Below are 24,378 nucleotides of genomic sequence, written 5' to 3' on the forward strand. Positions count from 1 at the left end.
GTATAAATTACCTAGGATGGCCTTGAACTTGTAATTTTCCTGCCTCAGCATCCAGAGTAGCTGCTAGTTATTATAAGTAACATTTGAATTTAGAAAATATTATCAAGTGATCTAAGATTCTTTAATATTAAGATATAAGGTACAATAATATATTCACATAGTTAGAAAAACATTTGCTTTATTACTTTCTTGGATAGAATTTGAATGATTATTTCTTACAGATACTATTGCATTTTAGTGCTAATATGCTATTTTGCATTGTCTCAACCATATGCTTATAAACTAAACAAAATTTAAACATTGAATTTCTTCTTTTAATGAATTATTTTCTGAAGTATGACAGACCTCTTTAAGCAACATGTCTTGAAACTAATTAGTATTTTAATACTTTTATTATCTTTTAAGTTTAATGTAAATTGAAGCCACTTCCTTAATTTATGTCAAACAGCTTATTGCCAGCATGGGAGCTACCCATACTGTGTGTTATAACTTATGATATCCTAAAGTAGAACATTTTATTCAGTGGCATGAGCTGGCACAGTGGGCAAGATTATTCTGATTCATTTGAGGAAGTGAACTACAGCTTAGGAAGTTCATACACATCAATGTGCTGTGAGTTTCTTTGTGATTCTTTATCAGAAAGAAACTCTGGGTTTAGAATTTTAAAGTCTTAATTCCTATTGTCTTTATTTCATGTAGGCTATTAATTTTGATCTTATTCTAAATTAAAATCTACATACACATCTTTAAATGTTTTATTTGTTAACCTTTTAAAATTATACTCTCATTTAAAAATATTTCATCACATTGATTACTAATTGGTTGGTTCTGGAAGCTCATGGTCTACATATAAATGTACTTAAAATGAGAAAAATTATTCACTCAGACTTTTGGAATAGTTTATCTTCTAAATATGCTTTTAATTTTAGGAAGTACTTTTGAAAATCAAAAGACTGTGTAATGTACCTATTAGTAGATACAAATTTAGACTATTTTTTAACATACTGCATTTAGTGTTAGTGGAATTTTTAAAAGCTGCCACAAAGATATTCATTTTAGTTCTTGTAACAGAAAACTTGTTATAGAAAACTATGATAGTTCCACCTAATGGAATATTAACAAATTAAGTGGTGGTTTGAACAAAAATGCTTATGACATAATATTCTGGTGAAAAAATCAAATATTTTTAGAAATTGATTATTCATGTATAAATACATAAAACAAAAATGCCAAGGGAACACACTAAAATTTTAAAAGCATTTTATATTTTGGTACTGAGTTTGTAAAGGGAGATTTTTTTCCTTTCTGATTTTATTATAGTGTTTTCTGAACTATTTTCTAGAAATAATGATTTAGACACTGTCTAGAATTTGTATCTCTAAGTTTGTTTGGTTTGTTTTTCTTTCATCAGTGATTTCTATAATATCATGAAATCAACATCATTTGATATTGGATCAGCTCTGATTTGTGGTGACTATAGTTAGAATGTGACCAGTTTATAAATATGGTTTTTAAGCCCTTTTACATTTTCCAAATGAGTTGTCAAAATACGTAAAAATAAAAAATTATTTGGAAAAGTGTTTTCTGTTGTTTTTGAGCAGTTTTTTTTTTTTTAATGGCTATTCTCTTTCTGAGACCTCCTGTCTGTATCTCCTTCCCTATCATCAATCACCCTCCCCATCTTTTATCATTTATTTGGACTTTGTTTTTCCTTCACTGCTATTGCTTTTCTGTTGGTTTTGGATTCAATTTCCAGTATCTGCACAGTGTATAATGAACTTTTGTCCAAGAGATTATAAGACTTAGGTTGCCTATCCCTTCTGTATGGAGAATCCTTGCCTACTAAGAGCATACTTGTTCATTTTAGAGATTCTCATGAGTCTCAGATACCATTTTGCTTTTGTTTCCCTGTGCTTCTTTTTGTTTAGATGCTATACATCATATAGGTCTTAAAATTGTTGGTGGTGTATTCTGATATTTACCTAATTTTGTGAAAGATATTTTGATTGTGGATTTGGTTTTACTATTCTGATTGTTGTTTGTAGAGATTTGGAGAGTTTAGAATATATCTGGCTTTTTCTTTTTAAACAAACTTAAGTTTATTCAGTCCTTTCTGAAGTTTTGTACTGCCAAAATGTTCTTTATTTTTTGAAAGTTTTGTGATAATAGATGGTGGTTCTTTCTTTTCTTTTTTTGTAAATCTTTGTACAGTAAAAACTTGGCAATAGTTCTGGCTTAGAGATGTTAATAGTTTGTGAAATCTAGAATTTTAATGATCACTTATCTCCTTGATTCTCTAAGACAGAAAAAATTAGTTTCAAAGGCAACAGATTAATAAATGATGGTACCTATATCCCAATATTTATTTTATGACTCCATAGTAATCATCTTGGAACTAGTTATAGGAAATGACTGAATGAAAAAGTACTTTGTTTAGAAAGTATTTTCCTTCAGCTAACACAAACCTTAGTGTGTTAGAACTCTCTTCTAGTGATATGAGAAATAACCCCTCTAGGGAGAATGGAGATATGGTTTTTGGTAGGTTTCTAATCATCAGGAGTTTTAGTTTCCAGTTAATTGATGACTGTGATGCTTCCTCTATTTTGAATTTATTCCATAAGAGAAATTGGAAATATCTTTGAATATACTAGGTGGTTTGAAAGCTAGAAAACCCACAAAGCATATATTTTAAGTTTCTTATCACTGCTGTAATAACTCTAAGAAAGCTCTACAATTTTGGTAGCCTAAAATAACAGAGTTTATTATTATAGGTCTAAGGTTCAGAAATCTGAATAGTCTCCCCTTGGGCTAAAATAAAGATATGAGTAGCATAGTGTTCACTAAGAAAGAGTCCTACTTCTTGGAGAGGTGTATTTCTCTGAGAATGGAGCATTTCTCCATGAAGGTGACACATTTTATAGTCTATTTATCTATTCAGTTCTTTGAATTTTTTTCACCATAGTTATTTCATTTTACCAGTATAGAGTCACTGTCTACTGTCGCGTCTCCTCGTATCTGAAATTTGGAAATGGTGGTGAAGAACAAAGACATAACGAAGGTCAAAAATGAGAGAGAGAGAGAGAGAGAGAGAGAGAGAGAGAGAGAGAGAGGGAGGGAGGGAGGGAGGGAGGGAGGGAGGGAGGGAGGGAGGGAGGGAGGGAGAGGGAGTGTTTTCAAGAAAGAAGATGGAATGAACTTGGGTTAAGAGAGTCTCAGGTACCACAGGATTATTGTTGACATTTATTTTTACTTCATGAAGAAACTTCTTTGGTCAGCATTGAGGGAGGAAGGGTGGAAGTCTCTAAAGTTGTGTTCTGGTATAGAAAGAGGCTATCTTGTACTAATAACCCCCAGATTTTGGCTTACTACAACAAAAAGTTATTTCTCACTCAGTTTGGCTTAGAGATTATATTAGTTTATTTTCTGTTATTATGATGAAATATCCAAGGCTGGATACTTTATAAAGAAAAGAGGTTTTTTTTTTTTTTTTTTTTTTTTTTTTGTTGTTGTTGTTTTAATTCACAGTTCTGGAAGTTTAAGGACATTAATACCAGCATTGACTTGGTTCTGGTGGGGACCTCAGAGTGGATGGCATCAAAAAACATATGAGAGAGAGAGAAAGAGATCACATGATAAGACAGAAAGTCACAGACTGGAAAGAGGCTTTGCACACTCTTTTATTATAACAATTTTCTTGTGAGAACTAACCAAGATTCCGTGAGAAATATATGGATTCCTTCTAAAAGTAATGCCCTCACAGATCTAATTATATTCTGCTAGGGCCTACCTCTTAAAGATTCCATTCCAGTTTCCAATATTGCTACACTGAGGACAAAGCCTTGAATACATGAACCCTTGGGGGATGTACTCAGACTGTATCCACACCATAGCAGAAATAACATTTCCCTCCATCCTGTGATACAACCATCACAAAGTTTTCAAGGTTGTTGCAGGAAGAAGAGAAGGATACAGGATCTTATAGAATGCCTGTAAGGGCAAATCCTGAAATTGGCTTGTAATAAGTTGCCTTTGAATGAGATTCTTGTTCTAGCAGTGTATTCTTTTTCTTCCAACCATTGATACTCCCTTTACCTTCTTTCAAGTCCAGGTGAGGATCTGAAATAATAATTGTAAAAATTCAGTTGCCAGGTGAGGATCTGAAATAATAATTGTAAAAAATCAGTTTATCCAATCAAGTGTATTGCTTTAAATGTTTTAGTGTGTAATTAGCCCCAGTGATGTAATTATGTTCCCCTCTTAAAGGTTCCATATCAGAACCCTGAAGACCAAGCCTCCAACACATGAACGCTTGGGAGACATAGTAGATGAGATATTAAAAGAAGTATGAAAAAATATTTAAGTGACTGAGGATTGTAGCTCAGTAGAAGAACGCTTACCTAGCAGGAGTGGAGCCCTAGGTTCAATCCCTAGCACCCAAAATTAATTAATTATTTAGTTAAAAATAGTTTTGTTTTATAAAATAAGCACCCTGAACCGGGCATGGTGGCATAGGCCTGTAATTTAGAGGCTCAGGAGGTTTGCGACAGGAGGATTGCAAGTTCAAAGCAAGCCTCAGCAAAAGCAAGGCACTAAGCAACTCAGTGAAACCCATCTCTAAATAAAATCCAAATTAGGTTGGGAATGTGGTTCAGTGGTCAGGTGTCCCTGAGTTCAATCTCTGGTACCAAAACCAAAACAAAACAACAACAAAAAACAAAAAAACAAACAAACAACAACAAAAACCCTACCCTGACCATTGAAGAAAATTTAGAAGGTTGGAAATGTTTAAGTTCCCAAAATAGATCAACAATTTCTTGAAAATCTTTACGTTGAGTAGTTCATTGAAACATACTCTTCTGCTAGGTATAATACTCAGTGGACACTAGATATATGTTAAAATAAATGGTATTAAAAACTAATGTCAGGGGCTGGGGATGTGGCTCAAGCGGTAGCCCGCTCGCCTGGTATGCGTGCGGCCCGGGTTCGATCCTCAGCACCACATACAAACAAAGATGTTGTGTCCGCCGAGAACTAAAAAAAAAAAAATATTAAAAATTCTCTCTCTCTCTTTAAAAAAAAAAACTAATGTCAGAAGCTTACTATTTATATGAACTAACTTCACTGAGTAGTAAACTAATTAATATTAAAGACATGGAATTAATAACACCAAGAGGAAAATACTTAAATTCTATATTGAGACTATGCAGAGATGTGGAAATAAAAGCTCTAGGAGAGAAAAAAATCTGTTACTGGTTGTACTGATTCTATACCTTTAATGATGATTTATTTATTTATTTTTAATATTTTTGTAGTTAAAGATGGACACAATATCTTTATTTTATTTGTTTATTGTATGTGGTGCCAGGGATCAAACCCAGTGCCTCATGCATATTAGGCAAGTGCTCTACCACTGAGTCACAGCCCCAGCCCCAATGCTGATTGATTTTAATTGGGCTTTTGTTGAGTTAAATTTATATACTTTGTATTATGATTAAAAATAATAGAGTTTGAAATTCAGTTACATTAATGATTAATATATTTTGATATTATTTAAAAATATATGTAACAAAAACAGCTCACATATAAGTAGAATCTAAAGAAGTAGAACACAGAAGTAGAGGTTAATGGTGGTTACTAGAGATGAAGATTTTGGTCAAAGGATACATAATTTCAGTAAGGAGCAATAGGTTCAGGAGCTCTATTGCATAACCTGGTATTTACAGTTAATAACAATGTATTGTATTCTTGAAAATTGCTGAGAGACTAAATTTATTGATTTTTATCAGGAAACAGTGAAAAATAAGTTAATGAGATGTTAGTTGGCTCTATTTAACCATACCATAATGCATATGTATATTTCAAAACAGGATAAATATATGCAATTTTTGTCAATATAAATAAATATGTATTTAAAGTAGTCATTAGAGGAGAACTTTTTAATCCTTAAATCTGCTATGTTATTGTTTTTTCATCAAATTCTTAAAAATTCAGAACTTTTTACTGTTACTCATTATTGTGGAAAAGTCAACAAAGAATTCAGAAACCCTGTTTTGTTTTTGTCTGTCCTCTTATCTGTCTGTTGTTATGACCATGGAATTAGTGGAACTTTGAGAGTTTACATTGGTATTTGTTTATAGGATATTACTCTATATCTGTATCTTTGTGGAGTAATTTTTGTGTATTTTATCCTCTACTTTAGAATTCATAGTGTAAATACTAAATTTTTTTCTTTTCCAAGATCAGTGCTACTATTTGTTTTCTTATGGGAAAATTTGTTAGATGTTCAGGAAATCCCTGTTATTCAGAAATATTACTTCACAAATGAAAATCTGGGCCAGAATGTTGATTAGGAAAAATGTAGATAATTGCAAGTTAAGAATGTAAAAACTGGGACCCCAAGATGGCGGCGCCCTGCGAAGTGGCCGCGGCAACCTCCGGCGAAAGTGATGGCGGGGGTGGGGGTTTTGGATCCTGGCTGGACGGACGGTTGGAGGCGCTGGGAGTGGACCAAGCCGTTTACGGTTCCTACATCCTTGGTGTCCTGCAGGAGGAGGAGGAAGAAGAGAAGTTGGACGCTCTGCAGGGTATCCTGTCTGCTTTTCTGGAAGAAGATTCACTCCTTAATATCTGCAAGGAGATTGTGGAACGATGGTCTGAAACTCAGAATGTTGTCACCAAAGTGAAAAAAGAAGATGAGGTACAGGCCATTGCCACCCTCATTGAGAAGCAGGCACAGATTGTGGTGAAGCCCAGGATGGTGTGGGAAGAGGAAAAACAGAGAAAAGCTGCCCTGCTGGCCCAGTATGCTGATGTAACAGATGAAGAGGATGAAGCAGATGAGAAGGATGATTCAGGTGCCACCACGATGAACATTGGTTCAGATAAATCTGTTTCGAAACACCAATGTAGAAGATGTCCTCAATGCTCGGAAATTGGAGAGAGACTCACTTCGGGATGAGTCCCAAAGAAAGAAGGAACAGGACAAGCTGCAGAGGGAGAGAGACAAACTAGCCAAGCAGGAGCGCAAGGAAAAGGAAAAGAAAAGGACACAGAGAGGGGAGCGAAAGCGATAACCCTGGCCTGTTCAATTCTTCCCCTGCTTCAAGAACTTGATGAAAAGGAAAACTGGCTTTGCAAATGTGTATTTAAGAGAAATGAGAAAACATTGCATAGTTCTTTCCCAAGGCATTTCCCTTTTGTTTACATGGTCAAAAGGAAAATCACAATCACTTTTAATTACAAAAATGTGCCATGTTTTGCTGATGTGGATGATCAGATAATTAATGTCTGTACCAAAGAGCTGCAATTGGGGCAATCTTTATATTTTAATACTGAAGTTCTGTGCTCCTTTTGGCTCCTTTTTTATAAAATGTCTTCCCTCACCTAATTTTCCTTGAATAAATAGGATTCAGAAAGCTAACAGGGTTTTCTTCTGGGAGAAGAAACATGACCGTTCCTCTGAGATGAAAAGTGCAAGTATAAATTACTTCAGAGGTAATATTTACTCCTAAGTGTAGTATAGTTTTATGGCTGATATATAAACCTAATCAGGAAGCTGTAATTCCAGCTCCTGGGGAGGCTGAGGCAGGAGGATTACAAGTTGAGGCCAGTTTGGGCAAATTAGTGAGACCAGTCTCAAAAAAAAAAAAAAAAAAAGGCCTAGAGACTCACTGCTGGCTTCAATCCCCAGTGCTGCCAAAAAGAAAAACTAATGAAAAACCCTACTTGGATTGGATTTTATGTTACATGACAGAAAACGTAAGAAAGTGGGAAGAAATTATTTGGAGTGTGTTTAAGATCTGAGATCTTTTTTAAAGAAAATTTCAACTGATGGGATAAAGTATCTAAGATAGTTAAATATTTTTCTTCATATAGGCTGTGACATTAAGAAGGATGTGTCAATATTGAGTGCAACATTATCATTGTTAAGCTAGATTCATTTTTTTTTATAATCATGAATTCTCTTGAATGCCAGTAGAAATTTTAACCCCAATTTTCCCTAAAACATGACTATTAAGACCTGGTAACTCCTGATTAGAGAAACTGGAGGAATTGCCCTTTTAAAGAAACACTGGAAATCTTGCTAATATAAAAAATACTTAAAAGAGTGTACATAGTAGGTGCTTAACAAATTTATTGAATGAATGAATGGGAAAATTGCCTGGGAGAGTCAAAAGTGAGCAAGAACTCTCCATTTCTACCTTTTTCACAAGTCACATTCAATTATAAATAAGGCTCTTCTCTACTTGACTTCAGGCAGTAGTAGACTGTCCAGAAGCCTAAAAGAGCATTTTTCTCTCATAAGACAAAGTAGATATTTTATACCACGAGTCAGCAAACTACCAACTACAGGGCAAATTTGGCCATCTTTTTTTGTATGGTACAAACTAAAAATGTTTTTTGCATTTTCAAGAGGGTATAAGATAAAGAACACATGATAAAACCTGAATTATTTACTGTCTAGCCCTTTCAAGAAAGTTTGCTGACCTTTGTTTTATATCATTAACTATGAGATTAACAAAAACTTTTATCTTTGTGCAGAAGGTTGAAAATAAAAAGCATGGTTAAAGAAAAGGAAATTATGTTACCTCTTCATAAAGTCCTCTAACCATGGCATTGCAAAAATAACGACATTTTTTAAAAAATAAACTTTATTTAAGTCACCAAAAAAAAAAAAGAATGTAAAAACTGGCTTTTCTAAAAGTCAGTTTTGTTAAGTTTACTGCAAAATTAGTAAAAAGGTATAAAACATAAGCTCTCGAAATATGTCTATTTCTCCAGTAGATGGGGCTATGTCCTAACAGTATAGCTCGATAACAAAGTCATGTATCTGTGATAATACTAAGATTAAACTTAAACCAATATATTAATACAGTTTAAAAATTTTTATATGATTGTAGATAAAATATAATTTTAAAAATGCTTTTTAAAAAAATTTGTAAAAGATGTTGATGGACCTTTATTTTATTCATTTATTTATGTGCAGTGCTAAGAATCAAACCCAGCGCCTCACACATGCTCTACCACTGAGCCACAACTTCTTCCTGGTAAAATATAATTTTATCCCTTACATATACATATTCATTCTTTGAGAAATGTGTACCATTGATTATTTGGTAGAATTTATGCATTTCCATCCATCTGTCCTTACAGTTTCAGTCAATACTTTATTGATCAAAAAATATAGACAGTTTTCAATATATAATTGAAGTTGTATTAAATGGCTTCCACTCAACAATTTTCCAAAATACCTGAAGTTCTATATTCTTTTTGGCATAAACGCACTGCCTGATGCTCATGATATGCTTAATACTCAGGCTAGTAGATTCATCTTTTATAGATAGATACTCTGCTTCTAACAGTTCCTTTGATTTATGTGTATTTATCAAGCATTGGTTGTTTTGGTTGCCAAACCTATTTATACTACTTGTATCTGTGGTTATAATCATATAATGTAATTAAATCAAAATAAACTAATGGAAATGTCATTATAAGAAACATTCTTCCTATGAAAACCAAGGTGATTGTTCTGGAACACTCAGTAAAGGTGGATTGCCAAAACAAAATCTATCAAATTAAATTCAAGTGAGAAAGTCATGAAGAAACTAGAAATGTTTTACACTTGAGTATGGAACAGAAAGTGCTTGTAATTTCCTTGATTCTGTGTAAAAGGTGCTCTTAATCTAAGTAAGTTTTACAATTTTTTTCTAGGTATTAATTAGGGAATTGTAAATCAAAACTACACTGAGGTTTTTATCTCACTCCAGTTAGAATGGCAGCCAGCAAGAATACAGCAATAATAAATGCTGGCAACAGTGTGGAGAAAAAGGAACACTTTTACACTGTTGGTAGGATTGTGAATTAGTACAACCCCTATAGAAATCAGTATAGTTCCTCAAAAGACTAAGAATGGAATCACCATATGACCCAGCCATACCATTCCTCATTATTTATCCTAAAGAATTAAAAGTCAACATACTATAACAATACATGCATACCCATATTTATAGCAGTACAATTTACAATTGCCAAACTGTGGGACCAGCCTAGATATCCGTCAGTGGATGAATGGATAAAGAAAATGTGATTTTATATATATATATATTACACACACACAATTTTATTTGGCCATAGAGGAGAATGAAATTATGTCATTTGCAGGAACTTGAGAACATTATGTTAAGTAAAATAAATCAAACTCAGGAAGTCAAAGGTTTTATGTTCTCTCTCATATGTAGAAGTCAAAGAAGAAAAAGGAAGATGGGGGCATACCTCAGGAAAATTGAAGGGAGATCTAAAAAGAAAAGAGACCCTGGGACGGAAAGGGGAATGCATGGTATTGGCCAAATTATTATATTTTGTGTATGTACCAATATGTGTCAATAAATCCCATCATTACAACTGTAATATAATTATAAGAATATAGAAGGAAAAAAAAGAGCGATCTTTAGATACTGGCTCATTTTCCAGTCTAATCTTTATCTTTTCCTTTAGGATATTTCCTTTAGAGTTATTATTTTCAGTATTGGTCATTTGAGTTTCAGACAAATGATTAGTAAATAAAAGGCCTTTCAAAATAATAGTAATTTAGTAAATGTTATCATTTAATAAATATCTTAAGTGTCAAAAGATTTATTTTCTCATGGACCTTAATACTTTTCTAGGAGACTTGAGCATGGAAAGCCTTCTTTATTTTCATATTTACTGTGTTGTTATATTAAGAGCCACTTTTTTTCCTCCCTAACATCTAAGTCAGGTCTTTAAAGAGTTGACAATCTATGGCCTATGGCCTGCTGCCTTTTCTGTAAATAGAATGGTATTGCAACATAATCATGCCCATGTACTTGTGTATTTTTTATGATAATTTTTTTTTGCTACAGTGAAATAATTGCAACAGAGATGATATAAGCCCACAAAGCCTAAAATATTGTTTTACAGAAAAAGTGTACTGACCACTTAAGATGAATATTGTATGTTGGCCAGTATGTGATAGTCCTAAGAGTACTGAACTTGTCAAGAGTTTGACCCTGTTTTTTCACTTTGGGAGATATTGATTTGTCTTTCTTATTATAGTTTCTTCATCTATAATGGGGAAGATTACTAAATGATTTTTTAATTTTTTAAAATTTTAAAATTATTTATACACCAGAACTTGAGCCATTCATTTATGTGTGTTCCATTTGTATACATATCATTGTACACACATGGAGCACAACTTTTCATTTCTCTGGTTGCACACAATGCAGAGTTATATCATTTGTGCAACCATACATGTACCTAGGGTAATGATGTCTGTTTCATTTCACCAACTTACCTACTCCCATACCTTCTCCTTTCCTCCCTCCACTTTGTCCACTAAATGATTTTTGAGATGCTTTTTAGCTCTTAAGTTATGAGAAATTTTGTAAAAGATATGTAGAATAGGTATAGGTAAAGATACAGAATCTATCTGAATTATATATAATGTAAATGTAGAATAGATACAAAAGTAAATGTACAAATGGACCATAAAGTGGAGGAGATACAGAGATTTTTTTCAGAATTTAATCATGTAATAATCTTCATTATGGAAATGTAATCTGTTGGGCACTGTGATGCACGCCTGTAATCCCAGCGGCTTGGGAAACTGATGCAGGAGGATCATGAGTTTAAAGCCAGCCTCAGCAAAAGAGAGGTGTTAAGCAACTCAGTGAGACCTTATTTCTAAATAAAATACAAAATAGTGCTGGGGATGTGGCTCAGTGGCCGAATGTCCCTGAATAAATCTCCAGTACCAAAAAAGAAAAGAAAGAAAATCTAATCTGATCTTAAAAATGGGTTAAATAGTGTATTTCTTTTCTTATCTTTTTTTTGAACCTTAATTTTCAAATTAATTAATTAATTAATTTTTATTTATATATAACAGCAGAATGCATTACAATTCTTATATAGAGAGCCCAATTTTTCTTATCTCTGGTTGTATACATAGTATACTCACCAATTCGTGTCAGTGAGGTGAATAGAGAGCCTACATCTTGGGAGCAAATCTTAACCCCTCACACATCAGATAGAGCACTAATCACTAGGTTATATAAAGAACTCAAAAAGCTAGCCACCAAAAAAACAAAACAAAACAAACAAATAACCCAATCAATAAATGGGCCAAGGACCTGAGGAGGTACTTCTCAGAAGAGGATATATAATCAGTCAACAAACACATGAAAAAATGTTCATTTTCACTAGCAATTAGTGATAATGCACTAAAAAAAAAACACTAAAAAAGAATGCACTAAAAAAGAAAAATGCACTAAAAAAGAAAAACCACTCTCACTTCAGTCAGAATGGCAGCTATTATGCATACAAACAACTATAAGTGTTGGCGAGGATGTGGGAAAAAAGGTATTCTTATACACTGCTGGTGGGACTGGAAATTGGTCCAGCCAATATGGAAAGTAGTATGGAGATTTCTTGGAAAATTGGGAATGGAACCACCATTTGACCCAGCTATCCCTCTCCTTGGTCTATACCCAAAGGACTTGAAAACAGCATAAATAGTGCATTTCTGATAGACAGCCTGTGTTCTATAGTGTGTTAAATGGGAAAGGTAATAATGTGTTACTAGCCCATCCCTAAACCCTAATGAGATATCCTCAAATATCACTGAAGCACTCTTCCATAAATATAAAAAGTTGTATATAGTTTATGTCATAGTAAGACATTTAAAATGGTAATTGCCTAATTATGTAATTCTTCATGAACTCATTTTGAATAATGTGTATGTAATGGTTTGGCTTAAGTATTATGCTTTTCTTGTCTGTTATACCTATTATGTAGTGTTTTATACACAGTGATGTAAAGATACATCATGAATACAAGGAATACTTAATATAAAATGAATAAAAAATAGCCGATTATGGTGGCACATACTTGTAATCCCAGCAGTTCCGGAGGCTAAGGCAGGAGAATCACAAGTTTGGGGTCAGCTTTAGAAATTTAATGAGACCCTATGTAATTTAGTGAGAACCTATCTCAAAATAAAACAAAAAAGGGTTGGGATGTGACTTAGTGCCCTGGGATTCAATCCCTAGTATAAATGCATACATACCTACATACCCTATGTACATTTAAAAGAAGTTACTTATTAATTAAAGAGTTATCATTCAGCTTATAAATTCCATAGATCAAGGTTTATAGGGAGTTCTGGTTAAGATCAGTAGTCTTAAGTATCCTCTAGAAAGAAGGAACCATGCTATACTGATCTGCTTAACTTTTGTCTTCACCCTGATACCTTGTCAGTATCTCCTTGCCACATATTTTTCAGTTATCTTTTTATAATTGTCTAACAGTATTTTCTGTGATATTTTATATAAAAGGAAAAACTAATATTCTAGAACTTGAGCCATCCAGATAGAAATGGGAATCTCCTCTTAAAGATATATTGATACCAACTATATATTTTCATAGGTCTTTTAATACACTGTTACATTCTATTTTTTCCTTCTCCATCAACAGATACTTGTATTTTTATTTTATGTATTGAGGGAGGCATTTACTTGCATGTGTAATTTTTTTGGGATAAGTATTCCATAATAATTTTTTTATCCATTTTTCTATAAGAACCATGTCAGTTAAATCGGCCTGCCAAAATATTTTCTAATTCTGGAAATCAAATAAGTGATTTTCTTTTAATTCTGTTAACGAAATGTTTCATTTAATCCTGTTATATCATACTGTTAAGGCAGAAAGGTTAAAATCATAGAGCCAGTTTAAAGTTGCTAGATTCTACTGTGATTAAAATATTCAGTGGTTCTTTTGAGGATATAAGCCTCCCCCAATCCATGTGTATGCTGTTTCATCAGCGTAGTGAAGCATCCATTCCACTCTTGTATAGTTTCATCTTTCTAAACACACTGCCAGTGTTGACCAGTCTTCTGGAAGAGAGCACCATCTAGTGATCCCATTTGGGGTAACAAGTATATTTCATCATTTTGTAATACCACTCAACCCATTTGGGTTTGGTTCAATAATCCAAATCCATTCTAAAGACTTCTCAGATTCTCTTGGATTGTTAGGGCCAATATTGATAAAACCATCACAGATGCTGGCACTTGGTACTTGGGGGACCAGCAAGTATAATTTAAATATGATGTATTTACCCAAATGTATAGTATAGTCAATTAGGTGTATTTTACTTTCAAATAAAGTTTAGTCTATGTAACCCTTTCCTGAATTCCAGGGATGAATCCATAAGTAACTATAGCTACCATTTTGTATTATATTCACTCTTGGGATTTCTTTCTGTTTCCATTGTTTATCCAAGTAGACCTTAATTTTCTTCTTTCAGTGGAACTCTTTGAGTTGGCCTCTTTACCTGTCCGTATGGTGGGCAGTTCAGCCACCTTGCCACTACCTCTACTTTTGTTTTTCCAAGGATAACTTTTATAATTCAAGAGGTAAAGAATTGTAGGACTGGATCTTGCTTTGTAATGAAGTAGCCTTTAGAGTTAATGTTAGTTTAACTAAATAAGATGAAGTTGTGAGCCACTCCCAAGTTCTCTTAAGAATATGTATTATTTATTACATTGAGTGTTCTAGATAATGTGTCATGTGCAGAAATCTCTCCCTCTGCTGCCATAGTATTTTCCTGATCCTAGCACATGCTGCCTCTAGTTCCTAGAAACTTTTCTGAGAGTTCCTTTTCATTTTCTCTCATATTTAAACTTAGAACATAACAGCCCAATTAAGTTTGTCCTCAATGTCTCCCCTCATTTGGGGTAACAAGTATTTTAATTTACTATTTAAACTTTCAGTGAAAACATGTCTTTAGGGGTATAAAGAATGTGTTGTGTCCATGTAATATTTTACTTAATTACCTATTTTATACTTAGATAAATCAGAAGAAATATATCTAAGTAGACCAAACTAATAATCTATTCTGTGTTCCAAACCGTTTATTGAACTTTTAGCAGTTACTTTTGTAGGCAAAGCCTAGACTTTAACTGGAGACCATTTCAGTCACCACTCATTTGTAGGATACCAGTACGCTATGTTACTGGAGTAATGCTGGAAGTGTTAAGACTATGAGACTCTTGGAGAGGAACTAAATATATTTGCACTGTGAGATGGGCATAAGCTCTTGGGGTCCAGAAATTGAATGTTATGAATTGGATCTGAGACGGCTCACTATGGTACTGGTAGAGGTCTGATATGGTTCATTTGGTGAATTCATTTTAGAAAATATAATTTTCATCTTTAATTAATGCATAGTAATTATGTGTATTTTGGGGTACAGTGGTAACATTTCAATGCACGTATGCTGCATAATGATAAATATCAGGATAACTAACATATGTGTGATCTCAAAAATTTATCATTTCTTTGTCTTGGGAATTTTCAAATTCTTCTCTATTAGGTATTTTGAAATATTCAATTAACTCTAGACAAATATAGTTATCATACTGTGCATTGGAAGTTATTCTTCCCATCTAGATGCACCCCCCGTGCATATTAACAATGATCTCCTCATCCTATTCCCCCACAACCTTCTCAGGTTTTTATAAACACTATTCTTAGCTTCTATGAGGTCAACTTTTAAGCTTCCACATATATGTAAGAATTTGAAATATTATTATTTCTATTCTTGACTTATTTCACTTAACATAATCCCTTCCAGTTCCATTCATGTTGTTGCAAATGACAGTATTCCATTCTTTTTCTTTTATGGTTAAATGATATTTCATTGTATTATATGTTTTTTTTTTAACCATACATCTAATGATGACCCTTACCTTAGATTACATATCTTGACTATTGTGAATAGTGCTGCAATAAGCATGAAGATGCAGATGTCTGTTTAGCATACTGATTTTGTTTCCTTTTGATGTGTCCTTTGTTAGTCAACTATTGCTATGACTAAGCTTCACAATAAGAACAACTTAGAGGAAGAAAAGTTTATCATAGCTCACAGTTTCAGAGGTTTAGTCCATGGTCACAGAGCCCATTACTCTGGGCCCAAGGCAAGGCAGGTTATAGAAGAAGAGCATGGCAGAGGAGCACTACTCACCTCATGGTAGCCATGAGTAGCAGAGAAGGGGAAGGGGCTTCAGGGAAGATGAACCCTATCAGAGCATGCCCCCATTGAACCACTTTCTCCAGCAATGCCCCCGTGCCTACAGTTACCACCCAGTTAAGCAATTCAAACTAGGATGGACTAATTAGGTCACAACTCTCATAATCTAATCATGTCACATCCTGTATTAATTTAGGAAATTTGGGGAGCTGTCTCAGATTCAATCCATAACATTTGACCTCTGGACCCCAAGATCTTATACCATCTCACAGTGCAAAATATATTCAGTTCTTCTCAAAGAGTCATAGTCTTAACACTTCTAGGATTACTCAAAAGTCAAGTCCAAAATCTTATCTGAGACTCAAGGCAAATTTTTGGCTCTGAGCCCCTGTAAAAATCAGAGGTAACTTACATATATCCCATATACAGTGGCACACAGTAAACATTTCATTCCAAAAGGGAGGAGTGAGGCCATAGAAAGGAGTGGGACCAAAACAAGATTGAAACGTAGCCATAGTCATACAATTGGATCCTTTAACTCTACATATAGCATCAGCATCTAGGATACATGATTGTGCGTTGTACTCTCCAAAGAGCTTGGGCAGTTGTGCCCTTTTGACTTTGCCAATTTGCCACGCATGCTCTCTCTTTTAGTCTGTCTTTTTCTGCATCCAGCAGCTTTTCTTGTCAGACAGTACACATTACTGGCATCTCTTAATTGTCAAGGTGTCCATTCCAGCTTCAGCTTCATCTTCACAGCTTCACACATTACCTTCTCAGGGGCAGCCTAATAGACATTTTTACCCTGCTACAATTTGCATGGCCTCCCAGCTCTTCCTGTGATATCTTGTAGAAGCTCCATGACCCTTGAATTCCAGCATCCTGCATTTCTGCAGAACCAATACCACATGGATGACACCAATGTCTACTGCCAGCTCAAGCAGTAGTGGCTGAGCCCCCTGGGACCATAGCCACCACAGCCTCTGAGTGCTTGGGTGGCTGAACTTTGTGAAACAACTTCCTAGGACTCCCTTTGCAAGCAGGGTTCTCCCAGGATCTCCTCAAATTTACTTTTCCATTCTTGAGCCTGGATGGTTGTGGTCTTGCTGAGATCACTCACCTAGCAAATGCGGGGCCCTGGGTTTGATCCTCAGCACCACATAAAAATAAATAAGTAAAGGTATTGTGTCCAACTACAACTAAGAAATAAATATTGGAAAAAAAAAAGAAATTTCCTCTGCCAGACTAATTAGTATATAAGTTTTAAATTCATCCTCACGCAGAGTGTTAGGACATGGGTAGAATGTATACAAGTTCTTTTCAGAATGTAACATGAGTAACCTCTAGTACAATTCCCAATAGGATCCTCATCCTTCCCTGAAACCTCATGAGTGCCGTCTTTACCATCTGCACTATGGTTCTCTGAACTCCTGCCATAATTACCCATTAAGCTCCACTTATAACATTCTAAATCTCTCTAGCCTGTATCTGCAAATTTTTCAAAACTCCTCCTACAGATCAGCTCCAAAGCCTTTTGAACCACATGCTGATAGTGATGATTCCACCTCTGATGCTATTTTCTGTGCTTCTTAGCTTTGTGTCCCTGTGACCAAAATATACAAGAACAACTTAGAGGAGGAAAAGTTTATTATGGCTTACAGTTTCAGAGGTTTAGTCCATGTTGGCCGATTGGCCAAGTCCATTGCCTTGGGCCCAAGGTGTGGCAGAGCATCATGGAGGAAGGGCATGGTGGAGCAGCACTGCTTACATCATGGTGGTCAGGAAGCAGAGAGAGAAGAGGAAGAGGCTTCAGGAAAGATGAACCCTTTCAGGGCATGGTCCCAGTGATCCACCTCCTTCAGCCATACAGTACCACCCATTTAGACCATTCAGACTAGGACAGACTGATAAGGTTATAATTCTCACAGTCCAATGATATCATCTGTGGATATTTTTGCATTAATAAAGAAACTTTGGGGGGGACACCTTATATCCAAAACATAACATATAGCAAGTTGTAGGATTGCTGTATTAAGTAACAGTTCTATTTCTGTTTTTCTGAAAAACCTGTATACTGTTTTCCATAATGGCTGTGCTATTTTACATTCCCACCAAGAGCATGCGAGAGTTCCACTTCCTCTAAAGCCTCTCTAGCATTTGTAATTTTTGTTTTATTGATAATAGGCATTCCAACTGGGGTGAGATGATATCTCATTGGCCAGTGTATATCCGTTTTTGAGAAATATCTATTCAAGTAATTTGCCTATTTCAAAATTTGATTATTAGAGGTTTTTTTGTTGAGTTTTTCTATATATTCTGAATATTAATCTCTTCTTGAGTGAATGACCTATAAATATTTTTTTCCAGTTTGTAAGTTGTCTTATCACTCCATTTACTTTACCTTTCCTGTGTAGAAGTTTTTTTATTGTGGTATATTTGCCAATTTTTGTTTTTGTTGCCTTGGCTTTTCAGGTCATATCCAAAAAGTCTTTGTTATGACTAATGTCCTAATGTGTTTCTCCTATTTTCTTCTAGTAGTTCGGAGTTTCTAGGAGTTACATTTAAATCTTTACTCCATTTTGAGTTGATTTTGTATATGGTGAAATATAGGGGCCTTATTTCTTTCTTATGCATGAGGATATCTAATTTTCCCAGTACCATTTATTGAAGTGACTTCCCTTTCTCCAGTGTATATTCTTGTTCTCTTTATTGAAAGTCAGTTGGCTATAAAAACATGGATTTGTTTTTGGGCTATTTTATTCCTTTTATCTGTGCATCTGATTCTATGCCATTACTGTTTCGGTTACTATAGATGGATAGTATGCTTGGAAATCAGGTATTGTAATTGTAATGCTTTCAGCTTTAGTCTTTTTGCTCAAGTTTGCTTTGACTATTTGGGATCTTTTATGGTTCTATTCAAATTTTAGAAGTTTTTCCCCTAATTTTTGATAGAAATTACATTGTTTCAATGGATTGCTTTGGGTAGTGTGAACTTTCTAACAATATTAAATCTCCCAATTCATGAACATGGGATGGTTTTCCTTGTCTGTTTGCTTTTTCCCCCTTTCTGGGGGTGGTAATGTGGTGGTGGTGGTGGTGATAGTGGTAGTGGTAGTTGTCCTCTTTAATTTTTTCATCAGTATTTCATAATTTTTGTTGCAGAGATCATTTATTTCCTTGATAGATTTATACTTACTTTTTTTTTTTTTTTGGTACCAGGAATTTAACTCAGGGGCACTTTACCCCTGAGCCACATCCCCAGTCCAGTTTTTTCATTTTATTTAGAGACAAGGTCTCACTGAATCGCTTAGTGTGTTGCCATTGCTGAGGCTGGCTTTGAATTCCTGCCACAGCCTCCCAAGCTGCTGGGATTCCAGGTGTGCACCACCTTATCAGCTTATTCTTACTTATTTTTGTGGCTATTGTGAATGGGATTGCTTTCTCCATGATTTCATTACTGGCATATAAAAATGAACCTGACTTTCATGTGTACAAATTTGTTTTCTGTAATTTTACTGAATTTGTTTTATCTGTTAGCGTTTTTTTTTGTAGAATCTTTTAGGTTTTTCTCCATAGAAAATCACGTCATCTTCAAACAGGGATAATTTGACCTCCTCCTTTCTTATTTGAATGCCTTTTATTTCTTTTTCTTGGTTTATTGTTTGTCTTAAGACTTCCAATACTGTATTAAATAAGAGTGGTGAAAGTTCACATCCTCATCTTGTTTCTTTATCTTAGAGGGATGAATTTTAACTTTTCTCCATTAAATATTATGTTGGCTACAGTTTTGTCAGCTGTAACCTAATTGTGTTGAGGTATCCTCTATCTATACCTAATTTTTTGAGTATTTTTTCATTATGAAGGGATGTCAAATTTTATCAAATGCTTTTCCCGAATTGGTTGAGATAATCATGATTTTTGTCTTTCATTTTATTGATCTGACCATTGTTGAATTCCTGAGACAAATCCCACTTGTTCATGGTGTGTGTGTGTGTATTTGATGGGAGGCTTGATTCAGTTTGCTAGAATTTTGTTGAGAATTTCTACATCTGTGTTCATCAAGAATATTGGTCAGTAGTTTTTTTTCTGTATATGTGTCCTTGTCTGGTTTTGGAATCAGGTTAATGCCAGCATCATAGAAGGAATTTGGAAGAAATCCCTCCTTTTACATTCTTTGGAATAGTTTGAAAAGAATTGGCATTAGTTCTCCTTTAAGGATTTGGTAAAATCCAGCAGTGAAACCATTTGGTTCTCTGCTTTTCGTTTTTGAGAGACTTTTTATTACTGATTTAAGCTTTTTATTTAATCTTGGTCTGTTTAGGTTTTCTGTGTTCTCATGGTTCAGTTTGTGCAGGTTGTATGTGTTCAGAAATTTATCCATTTCTTGTATGTATTCTTATATGTATTCCAATATATTAGTGTATAGTTGTTCATAGTAGTCTCTCATGATTCTTTGTATTGCTGTGGTATCAGTTGTCTCCTTTTTCAACTCTGATTTTATTTATTTGGGTCTTTTGTCTTCTACATTAGTCTAGCTAAAGGTTTATTCTTTTTTTCAGTTTGTCTTTTCAAAAAACCAACTCTTTGTTTTATCAGTGTCTTGTATTTTTTTAAACTTTTGTTTTATTTCTGCTCTGATCTTCATTATTAAATACCTTCTACTAACTTTGAGGTTTATTTGTTCTTTTCTCATTTCTTGAGTTGTATTATTGTATTTGAAATCTTTCTGTGTTGCTGCATAAGCACTTATTGCTATAAACTTTCTTCATGGTACTACTCTTGATATATCCATAGATTTCAGCATGTTGCATTTTCATTTTCAGAGCTGTTCTCAAGCTATTTTCATTTATTTAATGAAAATTTTAAATTTCCATTCTGATTTCTATATTGACCTATACCATTTCTATATTGACTTGCCTATACCAATTTTATAGACTGGCTTTTGTAGCAAAGACTTTGTCCTGACATTATGACCTAGGGTATCAGTTAGATAGACTGTATTGGCTTTAATTCCAGATAGGTGTTTTAATGTTGTGTCTGTATAGCTTCTTCAGTTGTTTGAGTGAAAACATTTCCATGTATTTATACAATATCCAAAGTTTCTTTTGTTATTGATTTCCACTTTTATTCCGCATGCTCAGAGAAGATTCATGCTATGATTTCATTTTTTTTGAATTTGTCAAATCTTATTTTGTGACCTAACTTATGTTCTATATAGAGAATGTCCCATGTACTGATGAGAAGAGTGTGTATTGTACAGAGATTAGATACAATGTTCTAAAAATGTCTGTTAGGTGCATTGGGTCTACAGTATAGGTTAATTTCACTATTTATTAATTTTTTGTCTGGATCCATTGATGAAAGTGAGGAATTGAATTTCTCAACAATTATTCTAATCAAATTAATATCTCCTTTTAGAACTAATATTTGCTTTGTATGATTGGTGCTCCAACTTTGAGTTAATTCTTTTCCCTATACGATAGGACTCCCCGAAGCATTTCTTATAGTGCTGATCTGGTCAGAAGGAATTCTGTCAGTTTTTGCTTTTCTTGGAAAGACTATTTTTTCTTAATAATTTCATTTTATACTCTATTTTCTTAGTGTAGTATTCTTAATGGGCAGGTTTTTTTTCTTTCAGGACTTTGAATATTCATCCCATTCTCTCCTGGCCTATAAAGTTTTTGGTAAGAAATATGCTATTAGTCTGATGGATATTCCCTTATATGTGACTTGGACACTTTTCTTTTACCATTTTTAGAATTATCTCTTAGTCTTTTACTTTTAACAGTTTGACTATAATATGCTTTGGAAAGGTCAAATCTATTATGGTTTCTTTGAACTTTCTGGACTTGGATACCCATTTCTTTCTCGATTTGTAAGTTTTTTAGCAGTTATTACACTGGATGGTTATTCCATGCCTTTTTCATTCTCCTTCTAGAACACTTGCTTAATGGTATTCCATAAGTTTTGTTGGCTTTCTTCATTCTTTTAAATTTTTTTCCTTCCTTTCATCTGACTAGGTTATTCTGCAAGACCTGTTCTCAAATTTAGAAATTTGTTCTTCTGCTTGCTATAGTCTGTTATGGAGACTATCATGTATGGGGTTCTTGAGCTTCAACATTTCTGTTTGGTTCTTTTTTAATTATCTCTCCTTGCTAAATTTTTCATTCTAATTTCCTTGTATTGTCTGGTCTGTATTATCTTATATTTTATTAAATTTCTTTGAAATCTTCATTTCAAGCTGTGCACAGTGGCACACTCCTCTAATCCTAGCAGCTCAGAAGGTGAGGCAGGAGGACTTCAAGTTCAAAGACAGCCTCAGCAACTTAGCAAGGCCCTAAGCAACTCAACAAGACACTGGCTCTAAATAAAATATAAAAAAGGGCTGTGGATGTGGCTCAGTAATTAAGAACCCCTGGGTTCAATCCCTGGTGCCAAACACAAACAAACAAAAAAACTTTATTTCAAGTTCTTTTTTTGGACAATCCCAAATTTTTTTTCTTTAGGGCGTGTAGCTGGAAAGTTACTCAGTTCTCTTAGAGGTATCATGGTATCTCCCCACTCCCCCAGCATTTCTTGTGTCCCTACATTGATATTTGGTGTCTGGCTAATCACTTGCCTATACCAATTTTATAGACTGGCTTTTGTAGCAAAGACTTTGTCCTGACATTATGACCTAGGTTGTCAGATAGGCTGTATTGGCTTTAATTCCAGGTAGGTGTTTTAATGTTGTGTCTGTATAGCATCTTTAGTTATAATCAACATCAATGATATCTTTAGTTGTGTCAGTGGCCTAGGTAGGCTGTAAAGGTTGTGGCATTGTACCTCCAACTGGAACACAGCTCTTAGGGTAGTTTTGCTATACCAACCTGTGGGTTTGAGGTATTGTTCAAATGTTCCCATGTGTTTCCTGACAGTGAGACTACTCTGGCAGGCCCAAGCAGGTGAGATGTTCTGGAGTGGCGCAGTGGAGGCATGGTGCCTGTCCATGTCTAACGGCCACATGCGATTAGGGTCAGTGTAGCATCCCTGGTAGAGGGGCAAAAGTACTTGCCAGTGTCTTAGGGCAGCATTGAGGCTAGGCTGCACTGGTGGGCCTTAATTGGGTGCCTTTAAATTTCTATGGCTGCAGGTGATTTCCCCAGAAATCAGTATGCTTAGGGTGTGTGGGCTTCCCAACTGTTGAGGGTACGGAGAGCACATATCTGCTTCTCAGGGATTCCATGGCCTAAGCTTCTGAGAATGGGCTTCATGACTGCTTATTAGGGCTACAGGAAACTTGGTTGGATTACCCATCTGTTTGCCTGGGGCCTCTGAACTGCTCAAGATGGACTGCCTAGTTACTTCCCACATGTATCTGTTTGGCTACTTTCTGGGCAGCTCATGGTTGAATTGGCTGTCAAACTGTCTCCTGGGTCTCTGTGGGCCCAGCCATTCAGAATGGGATGCTGAGGTGCATCCAGGGCTATGGCAGGATAGGTGAGGACCTGGTTGGCTAGCTGGGTGAGCTGCTTCATAAGCCCTTGGGTGGGCAGAGTCTCAAGATGGTGCTGTATAGCAGGATGCTGTGTGGGGGAAGGAACAACATGGGCTGGGCTCTTTCTCTAGGATAATGCAGTGATATGCTAATCTGCCCAGTCCCCAAACTAGGGTTAGTGTTTGTAAGGACCGCAGGTTTTTCCTGCAGCAGTAATTCAGGAGTCCATGGTGTGAATGGGGACTTCTGAGGGTATCTTGCTTATGCTTTCTTCACTGAAGTCTATCTTAATCTCTAGAAACAGGACAGCAGATGCTGTGTGTTTAGTTTCCTTGTTTTAAGACTACATATCCGTGTTCCACAACCTCTCTGCCACATCCTCACTGCACCCTGGTGCTTTGCCTCAAATATTCCAGTGAAATAGCTGTTGTTTCTTCCTAGTTCTGGGACTTTCTTGTCAAGGAAAGCATTTTTTATTTATTTTTTCTTTTAGTTGCTGATGGACCTTTATTTTATTCATTTATTTATATATGGTGCTGAGAATCAAAGCCAGTGCCTCCCACTTGTGAGGCAAGCATTCTACCACTGAACCACAAAGCCCCCGCCCCCGTTGCTGAATTCTTAAAGGAGTAGTTCTCAAACTTTTTTGTGATGCTCTTATTATCTTTATAATATTTTCATGCTGCTTCTGAGCTACCCTCCTCTCTTGTTACATAGTGATTTTATATAAAACTTGCCTTTTATTCAAGTACCTACTGAAAACAGCTTTATAAAGCAGCATCTGAAAACAAATTTGAAGGATATGAGATCACTGAAAATAGTGTAGTAAGATCTAATGTCCTACCAGTAAACC

General features: G+C 35.0%; 1 protein-coding gene and 1 pseudogene across 1 annotated transcript in view; both read left to right on the forward strand.

Moving 5' to 3' along the window:
• The window catches only part of Mipol1 (mirror-image polydactyly 1), a 323,741-nt gene that overhangs the window by 19,981 nt on the left and 279,382 nt on the right, over nucleotides 1-24,378 (forward strand). The gene's annotated exons all lie outside the window — the stretch shown is intronic.
• On the forward strand, nucleotides 6,398-7,535 carry LOC144255334 (coiled-coil domain-containing protein 43 pseudogene; annotated as a pseudogene).

Source organism: Urocitellus parryii, chromosome 6, assembly GCF_045843805.1.
Source record: "Urocitellus parryii isolate mUroPar1 chromosome 6, mUroPar1.hap1, whole genome shotgun sequence".
Taxonomy (NCBI): Eukaryota; Metazoa; Chordata; class Mammalia; order Rodentia; family Sciuridae; genus Urocitellus; species Urocitellus parryii.